At 39.2% G+C, this 18,718-nt stretch overlaps 1 protein-coding gene and 1 pseudogene across 1 annotated transcript in view; one reads left to right on the top strand and one right to left on the bottom strand.

The window, feature by feature from the left end:
• Positions 1 to 517: 517 nt before the first annotated feature.
• Positions 518 to 14,304, bottom strand: LOC138377000 (tetratricopeptide repeat protein 14-like; annotated as a pseudogene).
• Positions 13,435 to 18,718, top strand: part of AASS (aminoadipate-semialdehyde synthase) — a 57,297-nt gene continuing 52,013 nt past the window's right edge. The window contains exon 1 of the mRNA XM_069461241.1: positions 13,435 to 13,495. The gene's annotated coding sequence lies outside the window, so the exon portion shown is untranslated. The remainder of the gene's footprint in view (positions 13,496 to 18,718) is intronic.

Below are 18,718 nucleotides of genomic sequence, written 5' to 3'. Positions count from 1 at the left end.
ATTCCTTTCAGAAGCTGAAGGTTTTTAATTTAGCAGAAAAGAATATAAAATAATTTTTGATGAAAACAATTCAAGTGTTCAATACATAAATTTTATTTTCTCTCAAACAGTAGGATAAGGTGGACCCAGGAATTCTCGTACACCATAATGCAATGAAGAAACAATCCTTTCAGAGAATTATCTTTAGGTGAAGAAATACAACTTGTCAGAGTAGGAAATGTACCGTACTGTACTGCACATAAACATACACATGAAAAGCCTAAACAGCAAGCTGTGACAAGGGTACTTGCAATTGAAACAAACACAGTTTGAGAAAAGCCAAAAAGCATTTGCCTTCTGTAACGTCTACACGTAATTTTAGGAGCAGAGATTTCTGCTCTGGACTGTTATGACTAAAACACCCCCAACTTTTATTACTAACATTTAATGTAATGGTGCCGATTTCCTTGGCATATTAATTTTTTGGTTTATTTCCTTTTTCAAATTCAGCTATCCAATTAAATATTTTGAAAAGTTTTTAAAAAACTCTGCTTTCTGATTACTCTTTGCTATTTGGTCCATCTTCTGCAAACTGTTTTTGTATCCTCCCTATGATTGTCCTCACTTTCATATTGTCCTTGATTTGTATTTAATCAATATGTTTTTTCATGTCTACTACAATCACATAATCCACAATAAGTATATTTTCTTACGTCTTTCAACTGACTTGCAAGAGCAGTTTGAGCCTGCTGGCGAGGTGAAATACCTCACTTATCCTGGCTCCCACCTGCTATGGTGCTCTTTTCTTCCCTTTGTATCTTTTTCAAATCTCCTACAACCATAAATTTTTATCTTGTCCTCTGAATTCCTACAGAAGAAATCTGAGGAATGTCTTCTGCCAGGAAATGTCGAATTTATGTGGCATTTCTGTTTTGCTACTACCTGCCTAGGTTTTTATGCCTATTATAAAAATGTCTTGGATCTCCAGACCTACCTCCAAATCGTCTGGTATTTCAGATGGACAGAAAGGGCATCTATCTTTCTCTTTTACCTGTATCTTTTGATATTGTAACCTATCCTGCTTTTCCAGTAGTTTTTCCATTTCTTATTTTTGGTTAGGAAAGATGCGATTGTATTCGTTGGAACTGGGAGCACTCATCTTTCTTATCTGATCTGAGGGTGGGTAAATACATTTGAAGACTCTGAATGGTTCCTCTTACCTTTCTTACGCCTTTTGTGACCAGAAGAGCGTGGGGATGATGAAGAAACTGATTCATCAGCAGAAGAAACACTTGAAGAGGAAGAAATTGATTTTCTTCTTTTCCTCTTTAGCCTTTTCTCCTCTTTTAAAAGCTTACACAACTTTTCTGTACTTGTTTCTATTTTCTTTGTTTTTCTGCTTTTTATCCTTTTCAGTTTGTTTTTCTCTGCACATATTTATAAAGTTTCAGTAAAGTGTCCTCTACATCTTTAAAACTCTCAACCAAAGTCAAAGCTTTCTTATAGTGACTTTCAGCATTTAAAAACTTTTCTTCTTCTATCTTCTTTCCACAAGTGGCTGGCAGAGGTATTTTCTTGCATTCCTGAGTTGGACGGTATTCTACTGCAAGCTTAAAATCTTCTACTGCTTTGGTCAGCACACAATGCTCTATAAGCTAAAAAGCTTCCACATTTTGTTGATTTCCAGAGCTTTATTGTGTTTATTCATAGCATCCACATAGTGTACAACCTTGAAATAACTCCAATCTTCACACATTGTAAAGCCCAAGATGCAGATATTTTTTATTAATGAATAAGCAAAATCATCTTCACAGAAATTTTTGCTCTGTAGACCTCTTACTAAAGATGGTAATCTATTCCTAGTTTTTCTAGAAGGAATTCAACTACTCTTGGATTAACAAATCCCAAGGAACTCTGCATGATATTCTCATAAGTCTCTGCGTAATTGCTGTTTAGCTCAACATTCCTCCTGTAGTACAAAGGAGGCTCTTCAGAGCTAATTTCACCTATTTAATATGAGATAGGTATGATGGAAGAATGAGTTATACAAAGATACTGCAAGATTTCCATGGTATCTGACAATATCCTTGATTCTATCTCGAAGGATGTCACCAGTTTGATAAAATGATAAAGGATCCCCGTAGTTACTGCAAGAAGGCACATCTCTTAATGGACAAAAAGCTGTGATTTCTAAGTAGGATCACATGATGCCACTTCCTAAACAGATCAATTCACTGTCCTGAGCTCACTTTCCTCTTCTCATTGTTATGAATTGTTGCATATGCTATATTATATGAATATATCATAATTTATTTAGCCAATATCTTATTTTTTTTGTTTTGTTTTTTTGAAAGAGTCTCGCTTTGTCACCCTAGGTAGAGTGCAGTGGTGTGATCATAGCTCACTGCAACCTCAAACTCCTGGGCTCAAGCAATCCTCCTGCCTCAGCCTTTCTGAATATATGGGACTACAGGTGTGCATCACCACATCAGGCTAATTTTTCTACTTTTTATAGAGATGAGGGTCTCACTCTTACTGAGGCTGGTCTCAAACTCCTGACCTCAAATGATCCTCCCACCTTTGCCTCCCAGAGTGTTAGGATTACAGGCGTGAGCCACAGTGCCTGGCCTGCAGATATCTTATTTATTGCCATTTATTTGTTTGGAATTTGGGGCTACTACATATCATACTCTGATGGACAAACTTGAATATATATATCATATATATTATACATATGGAAAAAATATTTATTAGCACATACATTTAATTATTTTTTTTTTTTAGGATGAACTTCTAGAAATGTCCAGGGGCATTTCTGGTCCTCATACCTGAGGGGTGATCCAGTGGTTAGAGGCCAGGAATGCTGCTGAACATCCTACCATGCACAGAATGTTCTCCCCCACAACAATGAATGTCTGGCCCAAAAAGTCAGTAGTGCTGAGGTTAAGAAATCCTGCCTATGTCCCTGTTTTTGCCAGTCACCAGGGGAAGTCCAGGAATTTCAGATCTTCCTTCAGTTCTGGACTCTAATGCCCATATGGCTTTGTGCATATCCTTTTTTTCTTCATCTCCTGCCCCTGCCTATATCTTAAAACCCTGTCCTTGTGTTCTCTGGGATTCGAGGTCAATCATCAGTAAAATAACTCTTTTCTTCACTGTCTTCTCTGAGTAGCCACTTCATACTTCTTTCTCTCATTGCATCTGGCTTCCCCTGATAACAGACACTCTTACCTCTGCAACACTCTTGAGTAGTGGCTGTTTTCTCTGCCACATCTATTAGACTACAGGGAATGGGGCAGTGGCATGTGTTTTACTTGCTTTTCCCTGATGCTTCCAAACCCATATCACTTACTCTGTAAAAGCACAGAGCTTTTAATCACATGTCATCATATCTTAATATTTGCTATTTCTTTTTGGGGGCAGTCTCTACCTCACCTCAGTCCTTGAAGATTTGAGCTCCTGTTTCACTGTCATTCTCTACAACAGTGTTCTTATAATTAATGGTTATTTCAATATCCATGCAGATGAGCTTTCTAACATCCTCGCCTCTCACCTCCTTGGCCTTTTCTCCTCCCTTTCTCAGCCATTCACTTCCTAGAACTTGTTATTGCCAATAAGTGCACCTTCTCCATTCTCTCTCTTTTAAACAGCTCACTCTCCAACCCACGGACTACTTGCTGGTTCTTTTTCTCCAGTATTTCAGCTCCAACAGTTCTTTGACCCTACTCCATCAGGAAAAATGACATTGATCCTACCACTCTTTCTCCATGTCTTATCTCCCTCAGGCCCATGTTTCCTTCTGCATCTGGCTTAAATTCCATGTCAGTCATTAAAATCTCCTCCTTGCATGTACTCAACTCCCTCTTGTTCTGTTTTTGGTTGCTTTAAACAACCCCAGTTAACTTTCATCTGCACCTACTCTATGCCTGTGTCTCAGAAGCTGAACATGGCTGGAGAAAAGTACACTGTCATGACCAGTTTCACCTTAAATTACTTGCCAGTACCTCCATGGGGCCCCATAAAGCTTTCCAACAATTTTATTATACTTTTCTAGTTCATTCATTCTCTTATACTCCCAGATCAGTGATTTTCAGGTATGCTCCCCCTCACCCCCCCACAACTTGTACTATCAGCTTTACTAGGGAAGAATGTTTGGAATGTAAATTCTTGTGTCCCACCCCAGACCTGCCAAACCAGAGACTCTGGGTGTAGGACCCACAAATCTGTGGGAACAGGTTCTCCTGGAGAACCCAAGTTCTAGCTCCTGCTGGAGAGTCAAAGCTGGAGCATTGCTTGCTTTGTTTATTTAAACAGCTGAATTGAGACATAGTTCACATACCACACGATTTACCAATTTACATTGTACAATTCAGTGCCTTCTAGTATATTTACAGATTTGTGTAACCATCACTACACCGATTTTAGAACATTTTCATTACCACATACAGAAACCCTACGCTCCTTCACTGTCATCTCTCAATCCTCTCATCTGTCCCATCCCCTGCCAACCACTAATCAAATTTTCCTCTTCATAGATTTGCCTATTCTGTACATTTCATATAAATGAAATACTAAAATATGTTTTTTTGTGTGTTTGGCTTTTTTCACTTAACATAATGTTTTTCGGGTTCATTCATGTTGTCGAATGTCAGTACTTCATTTCTTTATATTCTTTAAAGAAATGAATATACCACATTTTGTTTATCTATTCATCAGTTAATGGACATTTGGGTTGTTTCTACTTTTGGACATTAGGAATAATTCTGCTATAAACATTTGTGTACAAGTTTTTGGGTAGACATATATTTTCATTTCTCTTGGGTACATATGTAGGAAGTCCATTATTGAATCATGTGGTAAATCTGTGTTAAAGCATTTGAGGAACTTCCAGTATATTTTCCAAAATGGCTACGACGTTTTATTTTCCACTTGCAATATACGAGCGTTCCAATTTCTCCACATCTTCACCACACTTGTTATTATCTTTCTTTTTGATTATAGCCATTCTAGTGGGTATGAAATGATATCTCATTGTGGTTTTAATTTGCATTTTTCTGATGGCTAATGATGATGAGCACATTTTCATGTGCTTATTAGCTATTTATATTTCTTCTTTGGAGAACAATCAATTCAGATCCTTTAATTGTTTCATTTTGTTTTTTATTTTATTTATTTTATTTTATTTTTGAGACAGATTTTCACTCTGTTGCCCAGGCTAGAGTGCAGTGGCATCATGATAGCCTACTGCAACCTCAGACTCCTGGGCTCGAGTGATCTTTCTGCCTCAGCTTCCCAAGTAGCTAGTACTGCAGGCATGAACCACCATGCCCAGCTAATTTTTCTATTTATTTTTTTGTAGAAACAGGGTCTTGCTATGTTACTCAGGTTGGTCTCAAACTCATGGCCTCAAGCAATCCTTCCACCTTGGCCTCCCAAAGTGCTAAGATTACAGGCGTGAGTCATTGTGCCCAGCCACTCATTTTATTTTTTTAAATTATTGACTTATAAGTGTTCTTTATATATTATAGCTAGAAGTCCTTCTGTTATTAGATATATATGCTGCAAAAGTATTTTACCATTCTGTGAGTTGTCTTTTCACTTTATTAATGGTGTTCTTTGGACCACAAAAGGTTTTAATTTTAATAATGCCCAGTTTATATATTTTTTCTTTTGTTGCTTTAACTTTTATTGCCATTTTAAGAAGCCATTGTCTAGTTCAAGTTCATGAAGATTTATACTTATGTTTTCTTCAGAATCTTATAGTTTTAGCTTGCATATTTAGGTTTTTAATCCATTTTGAGTTAGTTTTTATACATGGTAGGAGGGAGGGTGTCCAAATTTATTCTTTTACATGTGCATATCAAGTTGCTGCTGCCTGTTTTTGTAAATAAAGTTTTATTGGAACCCAGTTATAACCATTCTCTTACCTATTGTCTATGACTGCTTCCATACTACAACTCCAGAGTGTGTAGGTGTGACAGAGACTGTATGGTTTACAAAGCCTAACATGTTTACTATTTAGTCTTTTTTTTTTTTTTGACCTAATAAATTTAAGGTATTTTATTATGATTAACATTTTTTTATTTATTTCAAGATATTATGAGGGTACAAATGTTTTGGTTACATTTTATGTCTTTGCCTCACCCAAGTGAGGTTTAGAGGCTTGCCCTTACCCTCTACAATGCACACTGTGTCCATTAGTTGTGAGTTTACCCACCCAACCCCTAATCCCTGGAGAATATTACTACCATGCGAGCACCATATTGTTGATCAGTTAGTGCCAATTTGACGGAGAGTACATGTGGAGGCTATTCCTCCAATCTTGTGATACCTCACTGCGGATAATGGGCTAAAGCTCAATCCAGAAAAATATAAGAGGTGCTAGATCACTGTCGTTTCTTATAATTGAGTAATATTCCATTGTATACATATACCAAATTTTAGTAATCCACTCATGGATTGATGGGCCCTTGGGTTGTTTCCACATCCATGCAATAGTGAATTGTGCTGCCATAAACATTTGGGTGCAGATGTCTTTATTATAGAATGTCTTTTGCTCTTTTGGGTAGAATGCCTAATAATGCTATTGCTGGATCAAACACTATTTAGTCTTTTACAGAACATTTTTGTTGATCCCTGTGCTAGAAGATTATATTGTACATTCTTCTTTTTTCAAACATCCAATATTTGCTCTCCCACCTCACACCTCAGTTGAAGGCTTTGCTTATTGATGACTCTCTGAAATTTGAAACAGAAGAGCCTTTCCACAAGTTTCCATCACTAGATCCATCAACTGTGCTACATCCGGGCCCATATTCCTTACCTTCCTCCATGCTCCTAGGTAAGGCCAACCTCCACTTCCGTATGAGGTCACATCCCATCAATTTTTCACTCTCTATTGTATCATTTGCATCAACATACAAACATGCTATAATATTAATAATTTTTAAGAATAACCTTTTGTGATCCTACTTCCCCCCTTCCAGTAACCACTGCATTTCTCTCCTTTTACAACAAAATTCTTTGGAAGGGCTATTTCTGTTTACTATCTCATTCTCTCTTTTTCTTCTTTAAACTTCTTTAAGTTTTGCTCCCCCACCTCTTCATTGACATTACTCATATCAAGTTACAAACGGCCTTCATTAGTCATTTTCAGCCTTCACCTTATTTGCTCTAATAGTTGATTATTCTTTTCTCCTTGATATATGTTCTTCATTTGACTTCTAGGAGATGGTATTTTCCTTCTACACATCTGGCCACATCTTCTCAGTCTCCTTTTCTGGTTCCTCCTCATTCTCTGACCACTACAAGTTGTTGTGCCCTATGGCCTCTTTTCTGTCCTTATTGATTCATTTAGTGATCTTCCTGGCTTTTGATGCCATCTGTATTACTGATGACTTTCAGGTGTTTATCTCCAATGTAGACATGCCTCTTGATTTCCATGTTAGGATATCTCTCTATTGAACATCTGAGCTTGAATCTCCAATGAGGATCTCAAACTTGGTATGTTCAGAACTGAACTCCTGATCCTTCCCTTATCCTGCCCCTCAAGTGTCTTCATTAAAGGCAACTTCTTCCTTCCAGTTGTTGAGATCGAAAACACTGGTGTCACTCTTGATTCCTGTCTTTCCAGTTCCACATCTGAAGTTGGCTGTGGAACTTTTCCAGAGATTTTTTTCTTTTAAATTTTCTACCTCGAGGGCAAAGCCCTGGCTGCAGACATGCTGGGAGCAAAATGAGGAAAGGGTTGAAGGCTCCTCATGCAGGGAGTAAACATTGCCTTAATCCTCCTGCTGTCAGCCTCTCAACCACTCACTTTATTTTTATCCTTCACCCTCTCTTATTTTGTTTTTTTCATTTCCCCATTTTCTCCGTAGTCCAAATCTACTTCTTTCCCATAACTGTATAGTTCTCTCAGACTCAAGAGTGCATAGGGCAGGTAGCAGACCCTGGAGGATTTCAAAGATGCAGAACTCAAGTCTGACTTCTAGGAGTACATACATTGGTGTGGTGTTTGTCTTGACACATCTTTGGCATTTTAGGCATTTAGCTTTTTAGGGTCAGGGGAATGTTTATTTCAACTATGTTTACACAATAAACAAAGAACATTTTCCAATTAACCTGTGTATATAGGTGTAGGCAATACTCTGTTTGTTTAGTAAATTCCTGCCTTTTGTGTTTTGTTTTTGTTTTTTTTTTGCTTTTATTTTGTTTTAGGAGCTTATAGTTGTTCAATAATAGTAAATGACAAGACAGAAAGGTCCGTGCTTATCATAGGCGGTATCAACATTTTACCATATGATGTGACTATCCTCCTTCGCTGTTCAGCTCCTTTTAAATTCTATTTCATTTGCATCTGAGGAGCTATACAGATAGCAATTATCAGGAGAGTCAGTTCAATGTCAGGGATACTTTCTCTACGTTATTTTGTGCTTTTACAATTATTTTTCTTAGCTGCCACTTCTTATGTTGCAAGAAAACTCCAATTTTTATATTCTTTTTTCCTTCTCATCTCAATCGTGAAATGGCTACTATAAAAGGTTGTTTTCATTCAGTTGATCCACACTAGGCCTAGAAGGAAGGAGTCCAGACTCTTCTTATCTCCTAAACCTGGCCTGTCAACTATCTTGAGCTTAAGCCTCAGAAAGATTACATGTGTGTTTTATTTTTGCCTTAATTACTTCCCCCATTCTTCCCCAATCTTTCCTTAGTCCTTGAAAGTGTCTTTTCTTTTGAGATTTTCATTCAGGAGAGACTGGGGAGAATAACACTGGATTTTCTTCCTTGATTTGAATATATTAGATCCCTCCTATGTCACTGAGATTTATCCCAAAATTTGTATTCCTCAAATTTGCTTATGTTATCATAGCATATAATTTTCATGCAACTCATAAATACAGTGATGTGTAACCAAAAATTTAAAAGTCCTGGTAAATTCATAATAATAGTTATTAGGCAGAAGGGGACGGGCAGCAAATCTGCTGAGTGAGTTACGCTGTATGAGTAACTCTCAAGGAATGCCATGGATTCTTGGGAAATTTCCAAGAAACATTAGAAACCAACAGAAGTTGACTCTGGAAATGCCAAAAGGCTTAGAGTTTTCTTGAATTGTTTTCAGGAAGGATTCTCTACATACAGGGAAACAATTCCTCAGGATATCACTATCTCTACCTGGAACCTACTCCTGGAGGTGGTGATTTAGATTATCCTGGGGGTGGTTCCTGCTCTTGTCTTCTTTGTTGAATGGAGTTTTAAATTGCTTGAAGGTAAAGAGGGTGTGCTTCATTCCCAAAATAATATGGGAATTAGGCAAACAATTGTCATTGTTATTTGAAAATTTTTCATTCCTGAACTACTTCTTATTTTGTATAACATGTGAATTTGTACTTTTTGTCTATAAGATAGCTGTATTTATAATAAGGAGAATAATTTATTAGGGTGGGCAGATTATAAGTGATATTGTAAAAACTGCTGTTCCTGTAAGAAATACAGTAAGCTATCACTTAACATCATTGATATGGTCTTGGAAACTGTGACTTTAAGTGAAATGATGATGGATAAGGAAATCCATTTTTTCCTCATTAACATTATAATGAAACGATGTTAAATGAAATGATGTCATTTGAGGACCTGCTGTACGTTTCACTTAAAAATCACAGTTTCCAAGAATCTACCCATATTAAGTGAGGACTTACGTACAAAGTTTTGATAAATAAATAGAACAAACTTAGGAGCATGCTGGACTTCTTCCTCCTTCTCCCAACTGCCTACCTCTTTTCTCCTTATGGCAAAAGTTGTTTAAAAATGAGACTGGGTTCTGAATGTAAGGAAAGTTGAGGGGAGGATGAGACAGGAAATAGTAAGCCCCCACCTTAGCTCATGGATATTGAGAACGTGCACATGCATCATTTAATCTTCTTGACAACCTTATGCCATTTCTCACTGTTCTGATGGGGGACAATGAGGCTTAAAGAGACAAAGTGACTTGCTAGAGAGTGGCGAAAGAGGGATTAAATCTAGGTCCCATTTACTCCAGCGCTCAAGTGCCTAACTACTACCCTTCAGGACCTCTCAGGAAGAACAGAACAAAAGAACGATTAGGGAAGAGAGGAAGGCAAAGCAGGTGGGAGACAGACAGGCAGCTTGAGTGGCTTAGAATCAGCTTTCCAATTTCAGGAGCGTTGACCTAGCCCCCACTATGGCCGGAAGGGGTCTCCCTTATTGAATGAGTCCCAGAGGTTGACTGTGGGAGCTGACTTGAGATGTATCCAAGGCTTGCTTTTTCTCTCACCTATTGCCCCTTTTCATAGTGAAGAGATTTCTGAGACCTGTAATGCGTATTATAAAACATATCGCTATGATGAAAAATGTTTGCAATTCACCATTTTAAGGAATAGTATTTCTCACAAGCATATTTTGCAAAATTCTTGAAAACTACAAGCATTTGAATGATACATTGGAAGAATTTTTTCCAGGTTAATGTTTCATCAGGGTGGCAGCAAGCCAGAGGTGTATGGGACTCCAAAGTAAAGCAAGAGAAAAGCAGACAGAACCTCAGGTCCTCTCTGGAGTCACGATGGTCCAGAACCCTTTCTTGGCTTTGTCCACTTAGGAATTCAGTTTTCACCATTTTTTCCCCTGACTATTCAACCATTTTGTGGTGGGATTCACAATCACCAGTCACATGACCAGTCCAAATTTACTTATAGATAAAATTCTAATTTTCTCTGCAATTGGAGATGTGAGTGGAGTTTCAAGAATTTCTAGGTGAGTGGGATTCACAGTGACCAGTCATGATTCATTCATTTCAACAAGCAGTTGCTGAACACGTTTTGTGCTGGATATTCTTCTGTGAGCTCCAGAATTTTTGTCCCCTTCTCCACCTGCTCTGCCCCTGGGGGAGGAGATGACCTTTATGGACTGCACTTAACCCTCTGGCTCTATTTGTGTGCAATTTGTAGAAGGCACCAGTAGGAGATGGACGGGCAGGAGGAGAGTGAAGTAAGATCATTCCTTCCCTAGGACAGGGGTCTGTGAACTATGACCCAGAGGCTGTATCTGGCCTACAGCCTGTTTTTGTAAATTAAGTTTTATTAGAATGCAGTCACACTCATCCATTTAAGTATTGCCTATAGCTGCTTTCATTCTCCAACCAGCAGAGTTGAGTCCTTGAGACAGAGATGGTATGATCTTCAAAGCCTAATATATTTATTTCTGGTCCTTTACAGAAAAGAATATTTGTTGACTTCTGCTTTAGGTAAGATCCCTCTTAGGGCAGCATTAATTTCTTAGGCAGCTTCATCCTTGCCAAAAACCACTGCTGTTAAATGGCACTCCCTACAGCTACAGCTGCACCACAGCTAGAGCTCTTTCTGAGTTCTGATAACCAGTTCTATCCCGGGCTTTGTGTAGGCCTGTGGGTAGTTTTCACTGCTGCTGGTTTCAAAGTGTGTCACCATATGTTGTGGCCTTCCTTTCACCCTGCACACACTTGGTCCATTCATGTCTCCTAATTTTCCCGGCTGGATTGTGCCACCTGTTTCCTGCTGAGACCCTGACTGACCTATTACATGCATAGCATTGTACTAGAAGCAATGAAAAAAAAAAAAAAAAAAGAAAAGAGGAAGATTAAGTACATATTTTTATTTTATGATCTGACGGTGATGACAGGTGAGGGATACAGATAAGATAAATATGAATAACTACTACGTAAAGAAGACCGTGTTAAGTAAAATAAGAGAGGCAGATACACAAGAGAGAAGGGAAACATCGTATCTGGCTGATATAGTCAGGAAAGTCTTCATTGATGTAGTGGCATTTGAGCCCTGAAGGATGGGTTAGTTTTAGAGAGGTGAACATTTTTGTAAATAAGAATTACAGATAAGTGTACAGCATGAGATATTTGGGGGAAAGTAAATAATAATTTTCAGTTTCTTTAGCTAGATACTGGGCAAGGCACTTTTGCTATCATCACATTTTGTTCTCATAATGGTTCCATAAAGTAGTTTCTATTATTCTCCTGTTAATGGATAAAGAAACAGAGGCTTTTTTGAAAACTAAGTAACTTGCCATGATTTATAACTTGAGGGGGAAAAATAAGGATTATAGATTCTTAAGACTTAGGAATATAGCAAATCATAAATTGTGTTTCAGTGTTGGTTTCAGGCTAGTTCTGCTGCAGAAATAAAGCTGAGATAGTTGATTATATCTTCAAACAACTAACATTGTGTGAAGAATTTTGGGCTGTGTTTTATGAGTAGTGGGTAGTCCCTGAGGCTTTTTGCTTAGGCCAATGAGACAATTAGAGTTGTATGCTTCAGAAATACGGTTCAGCTTATATATAAAAGGAATTTGAAGGAAGATGATAGTAGTGGGATTTTAAATGACAGCCTTAACACCATGTGTAAGGTTGATGGATCAGAGGAGGAACTGAAGCAAACAAGGTGTTTAGGTCTGATGAGGTGGTGAATAGGAAGGTGGTGATGCCAATAACAGAGCTAGAGAACACAGGAGGAGGGAAGGTTTTAGAAGAATGAGAAGAAATCTGATTTTTGGTATGTGAAGCTAAAGAAACAGAAGAAAATTCCAACCTTACCTATAGATAAAATTCTAATTTTCTCTGCCATTGGAGATACGAGTGGCATTTCAAGAATGTTTGAGGCTATAGATTGTTGACATGAGAGGTCAATAGCTAAACGCATCTATGGCAGGTATGAGAAAAGTGTGAGTGGTGGAGAAAGTTGTAAAAACAGGAGGGAAGTTTACCCTGTGGCTATTGACTCCTCGGGAGACCACAGCTGGTCTTCACGTGTTTCTTCAGCTCCTGGTGCTCGGGCTAGTCTTTATGAAATACATTTTTTTCCCTGTCCCTCTAAGCCTACGTGGTCCAGACTTTTCAAGAATATTGGACTTTGTCATATATACACTGACACTGGCTATTCAGTGAATGTGGGCACACTGCATTTAATTTCTTAGATTCTCAGCCAGCTGGATTCTGAAACTGTTCTAAGAACTGTCATCTGGCTTCATAGACTCGTTACATGGCTATGCAATGCTTTGAAAAGCGTGTATCACTAAACAAACGCGAGGTACATGTTCTTGCAACTTTTTTTTCCCAGGAGATTTGCGCACATTTATTTAGCGTGCAGTGCCCTATTTTCGTCCTTCTCCGTCACCGCCTGCCTTCTGCCGCGGACAGTTACAAACCTAGTCAATGCTCGTTTGGGGGAGGACGTGAGAACCCCAGTTAAGGACGCAGGTCAGAGATTAGAAAGGCAGACGGCTCTTAAGGGAGGAGCAGGGGCAGGGCATGACCTAGCACCTGGCAGCGCCGCCGATTGGCGGAGAAGAAGGTTGTTCCCTCAGGGCGGCCGCTGATTGGCTGCGGGAGGAAGGGGCATGACGTCCTCAGAAGTTGAGCAAACACCTCCTCCTTCCCGGCCGGCCCCGCATCCCAATTTCTGCCAGGACCCTGCGTGGGCGGCGGGGGACGAGTCGGCGCCCCAGAGCGGACTAGGTGAGGAGGGAGCCCCGGGAGCGCCGAGCAGATGGGCGGGTGGCCGCGACCTGTGAGATGCGCTTGGAGATCGCGGGCCGGACCCCAGCTGTCCGCCGGGAATAGCGGGCGGGCTCGGCCTCCGGTCCCCGCGCGGCAGGGCGACCCCTGGGGTCTCGGCTGACCGGCCGTGGCCCGACCAAGCGAGGGGGGGGTGGCGAGCACGGGGCCTCCCCGCCAGGCCCGAACTCCGCGCGTGTCCCTGCGAGGGAGGGAGGGCGGTCGGCGCGGCTTCAGCACTTCTGAGTAGGAAGGGAATTCGGATTCCTTTTCTTTTTTGGCGGGTGCTGGGAGCGGTTGCTGGGGAATAAAGGATTGATGTTGAAGCTGCAGAACGAAGACCTTGCTGATGCTTGGGCTCCTTGCTCATTTGGGGAGGGGAGGTTGATGGAGATCGCGGGGGCTGCTTCTCCCCACGTCCCTCCCCCAGCTCGGTTTAGCCAAACTCCGGTCACAAACTTCTCACCCTGTGCAGCGCGCGCTGGCCATTCTCTCCGAGACACAGCCCCACCTAGCAGGCTGCTGCGCCTCGTGCGTCCTCCTACAGAGGTGGGAGGGCTGAGAAAGTCGGGCACGGTGGATGTCAGGGTTTTCTGATCTGAGACCTTGGGGGGTCGGGGTGGGGGCCGTTTGCTAACTGCTCTGCTTGATTGAGAGGGGCTGAGTGTCCCGGCAACTGCCGGAAAAGATGTGCTTTTCAAATACTGAATTCTGGGGGAGTCCGGGGTGGGGGGTGGTTCAGTAACTTCAACAGGGATGTTTTGGGTCATCAGTTACTGGAATGTGAGGAAGGTCTACGTAGCATAATGCATGTTATGCATATTAGCTGATGTAGCTATACACAGGACGGAATGGTCATTGACTTAGTGGCTTTCCAATACTTTATTACAAAAAATAATAATAAATGAGTTTGTGTATTGTGCCACTTGCACTTCCCTCCCCTTTTTTCCCATGAAGATGACTGAACCTTGGGCTATGTGACCTCTGGCCATGTAACCTGGTGACCGTTCTGAGTTAGGTGGACAAAAAATGAAGCTGATTTACGAGAGTAATTTCCCTACTCTTTAGAAAATCATATTTGTTATTGGTGACTATGTGATCAGAACTTTAATTTATTTGTAATTAGAAATTTTTCCTAACTAGTCCTTCAAGTATTAACAGGACTTGGTTCAGGATTTTGGAAATGGTTTTTGGTGTGTAAGTAGTCCTCATTTATCATTTTTTCCAAATATTCTTTTATTAATTTTCTCATAGAAATAACATTACAAACAGTGGTAAGTTTTCTAGTTGAGGCCACAAAAAATTCTATACAATTCATGAAATCATGGAAACGTTGTACATTCGGAATGGAAAGTAACCAAAAACATTATTACCCTATTCATTGAATCAAAGATACCATCAATTGTAAGATACATCCCTATTTTAGAGATGCTAAGATGTGAGACAATGTGTTTCAGATTTGATGGAATATAATATCAAAATGGTAACTTATTTATCTTGAACATCCACGCCTAAAGGATGAAGCTGAAGAGAGGGCTTACAGGGCTTCAATTTTTTTTTTCCAGAAAAATGTAAGGGGGAATTTATATGGAGCCAATCTGAAGGCCTTACCACAGTGTGACAAACAGGAAGGGAAGGTGTGTCTTCTGGTAGTGGGATAGCTTTGCTCACATTTGAGTAATAGGCAGGTTTGGAGACTTTTTCTTTTCTTAACATTCATTGAGTGTCTATGGCATGTGAGGTAATGCATTAGCATAATGCATGTTATGCATATTAGCTGAATTAAACTTCACAACAGCTCTGAGAGGTAGATGTTAACATGACTCCCATTTTTCAGATGAGGCACAGAGAGGTTAAGTTACAAACCAAGGTCACAGAGTAAGTTCAGGTGCTGAGGAACTTAGGCGGCATGTGGAGAGAGGAGCCAGTATTCCCTTGAGGCACCTGTACTTCTATTGGAAGCTCTTGCCTCCTGGTCTGTGCAGTGAATGCAGGTAGCTCAGGTGAATGTCCAGTTTTCTTCCACAGTGTTTTTGATGTTTTGTTTCCCTGTTTAGTGTACTTTAGCCAGATGTTTATAAGTCAGAGTGCCTATTTATGTTCTAAAATTCTAATGTTTTTGTAATCCACAGCGCCCAGTCATTACTATGCTTAACAGAATCAAAATATTACAGCTGAAAGGGACTTAAGTATTACATTCTAAACTGGATAAAGAAACTGAGGTCAAGAAAAGGAACCTTACAGCTAGTTAGTTATGTCCCAGCTCCCACATCTGGGTTTCCCCACTACACTATACTATATTTCATAACATTCATTGGTCTATGAGATCTTGGCAGAGAATTGATCATATTTTTTGGGGGGGGAGTGAGTTTCTGTTCTTATTCATGTGTCTATTTTATTGTCTCTGCTGCACAGGTCTTTATAATGTTTATTTAAATTTGCTCACTTATTTATTCATTTCTTCTTAAAACATTTGAGATTTTCCTATGTGCCAGTCACTGGGAATACAGAGATGAATAAAACACAATTTATACCCATTTACAGTGCAGCAAAGAGACAGACAAGTAAGTAGATAAGCATTTTGGACTAGACTCCAATCCAGAACTAGGTTTGTATTCTATCTAGGTGAAGCCAAAATTGTGATCTTGAGAGTAATGGGTTGTATATTTTTGGATGACTTCGAGTGCTGATGGGCTGGATAAAATATGAATATCTCGGACTAGATTGATTAACACTAATAGACTCCCTCCCCCCAGTCTCATTTTTCTTTTTTATAAAGGGTTTAATATGGAAGCATTAGAAGAATGTCCCGACACAACAGGAAGTGAAAGTATGGAGGCCGGGGCTGCTGCAAGCCCAAGCCTAGTTCTAGCAAGCCTTGCGGTGGGGAGGGATTTGGATGAGTTCTGGGCTATCACCAGGTGCTCTGCTAATTCTGGAACTCTTTTGAACTTCTCCAGGACTATTATGGTCTGGATACCAAATATCTACTGTAGGCCAAGACTCATAGCCATGGACTTGCCCACACTTATTTATGAATACCGGGGCTTCCTGGGAAACTGGTTTTTTAAATACACTTGCATTTTTTTTTAACTAACTGAAAAGGCAAATATAAATAATTTTCACTTTTCATCCATTAATTTATTTTCTTCATCTCAAGACATTACCCCATTCTTAGTCCCTCCATATTTAATCAAAATGTATGCTTTCTTATTATGAATAATTTGGCATTGAGAAATATCCCCATGTGGTTTGATAGTTTCCATTTGAGTGAGTTATGTTATAGTGGAATTATTCTCGAGATCTAAAGTAGATGGACAAAGAGCATATTCTTGACTATGGAGACTACAGATGAAACATTGGGCCTTAATTTATTCAATAATGAATGTGAACTCCTTATACATGTCCCAATAGAAGTGACAGAAATTAAGAGGAGCCCTGCCTAGTCCTTTTCATTCTTAAGCTCTGTTGTTTGCTTGTGCGTTGTTCTGGTTAGGTAGGTCATTTGTAGGTGTTAAAAGTGTTCTGACGGGGTTTGATGCTATGGAAAGATACTAAAAGGATTTTTGATATTTGATGGAAGAACAAAAAGCTCGGTGAAAACCTCAGCTCTCTTCATTCATCTACTTCTCTTATGAAAATTGCACAAATCAAATAAATCATTTTATGGCATAAGTACTACCTAAACAGTAGCAGAGAAAAACCTAATTGAGTTACATTTCAAAAGTTATACCAATTGGGAAAAAAAACTGTATTATTATGACTTATCCATAGAAGCTTAGAAAATGCTCTTTATAAAACATGAAAAATCCCTAATTTCTATGAGCCTCACTATTCTTATTTGTAATATTGGATTTTAATTATCTTCTATCAGGTCCATTCTGACTCCAGTATTCAGTTTTAATCAGTAATTGCTAATTCACCACCAGACATTGATTGGCATCATTTAGTTAGGTAAAACTACCTCATCCTGCTCCTGTAGGACCCCATGAAAATGTGTATGGACTGAATTTCTGCTTCTTTATATCTTTACCAAGTACCTAACATTATCCTGCCCACAGTTTGAGTACTCCCAACATATTTTTTGAATTAAAGAAAGAGAATCAAAAGTGCCCATAATCAATAGACAAAAGATTTTAATTTGATAACTCTATCAAGAAATGTTCTGGGTTTTATTTTATTAATAATTTCATTGATTACTATATGTAATTTTACAAAAGACGACACTGCTCACTATCTGAAGGTACCTTCCTCTAACCACGTATAAGATCCTTTGTCCTGAGGGTGGCTTTTCCTTAGATACAATCTTTTATAAATACATCTCACAAAATATGCTTTGGTTCCTTCTTGTGATTTAGGATGATAATGTACTCAATGATCTTGGACTAGTTCATGGTCACTGAAAGAAAATGGTAGGATATGTGTGGAACGCCAAAGTGTCTCTCTGTCCTTTGCCTATCTCTCTGTCTCTGTTTCTGTCCTTCTCTAATGATCATTTTGCTCCCCATTTCTCTTGAAAAGGATATAAAATACAAAAAACATTCAGGTACGTTCATTACAGAGTAATAAGATATTGAGAAAGAGAGAGACAGTCCATATTCACATAACTTTTTTTTACAATGTATTGTTATAATCGTTCAGATGTATTATGAATTATTGTTGGTAATTCCTTACTGTGCCTAATTTTTAACTTTAGTCATAGGTAGGTATGTATAGGAAAAAACATCGTATACATAGGGTTTGGGACTATCTGTGCAAACCTATCTATGCTTTCAGCCATCCACTGGGGGGCTTGGAATTTGTCACCACAGATAAGGGTGTATTTCTCTGCAATTCACTATAATACTCTCATGACTTTTAGAGACATTTCAAGTTTCTGATCAATCCTAGGTAAGTAAAAATATATACATACCTTAGTGGTATTCTTGTTTTATAAAAACATACAGAATAAATCTTTTAAATTTCATTTTTATGTTTGAAACATTGACCTTCATGTGTCAAAGGGAAGACTGTTAGAATTTGTCAGGGGGTCTTGTTCCTTATCCCTGCCAATGTGACACCTCTCTTTCTCTATCTTCCTCCTCCTCATTATTTCTAGCTCTTTCCTCTTCTTCCCTTTTCCTCCTCTTTCTTTTCTAAGTTCTCCTTGCTCGTGCTACAGACTGTTATCAGCACCTGCCACAG

The sequence above is a fragment of the Eulemur rufifrons genome, chromosome 29, assembly GCF_041146395.1.
Source record: "Eulemur rufifrons isolate Redbay chromosome 29, OSU_ERuf_1, whole genome shotgun sequence".
NCBI classification, from domain to species: Eukaryota; Metazoa; Chordata; class Mammalia; order Primates; family Lemuridae; genus Eulemur; species Eulemur rufifrons.
The sequence above is the reverse complement of the archived record's forward strand: the minus strand, read 5'-3'. Positions and strand labels throughout refer to the sequence as shown.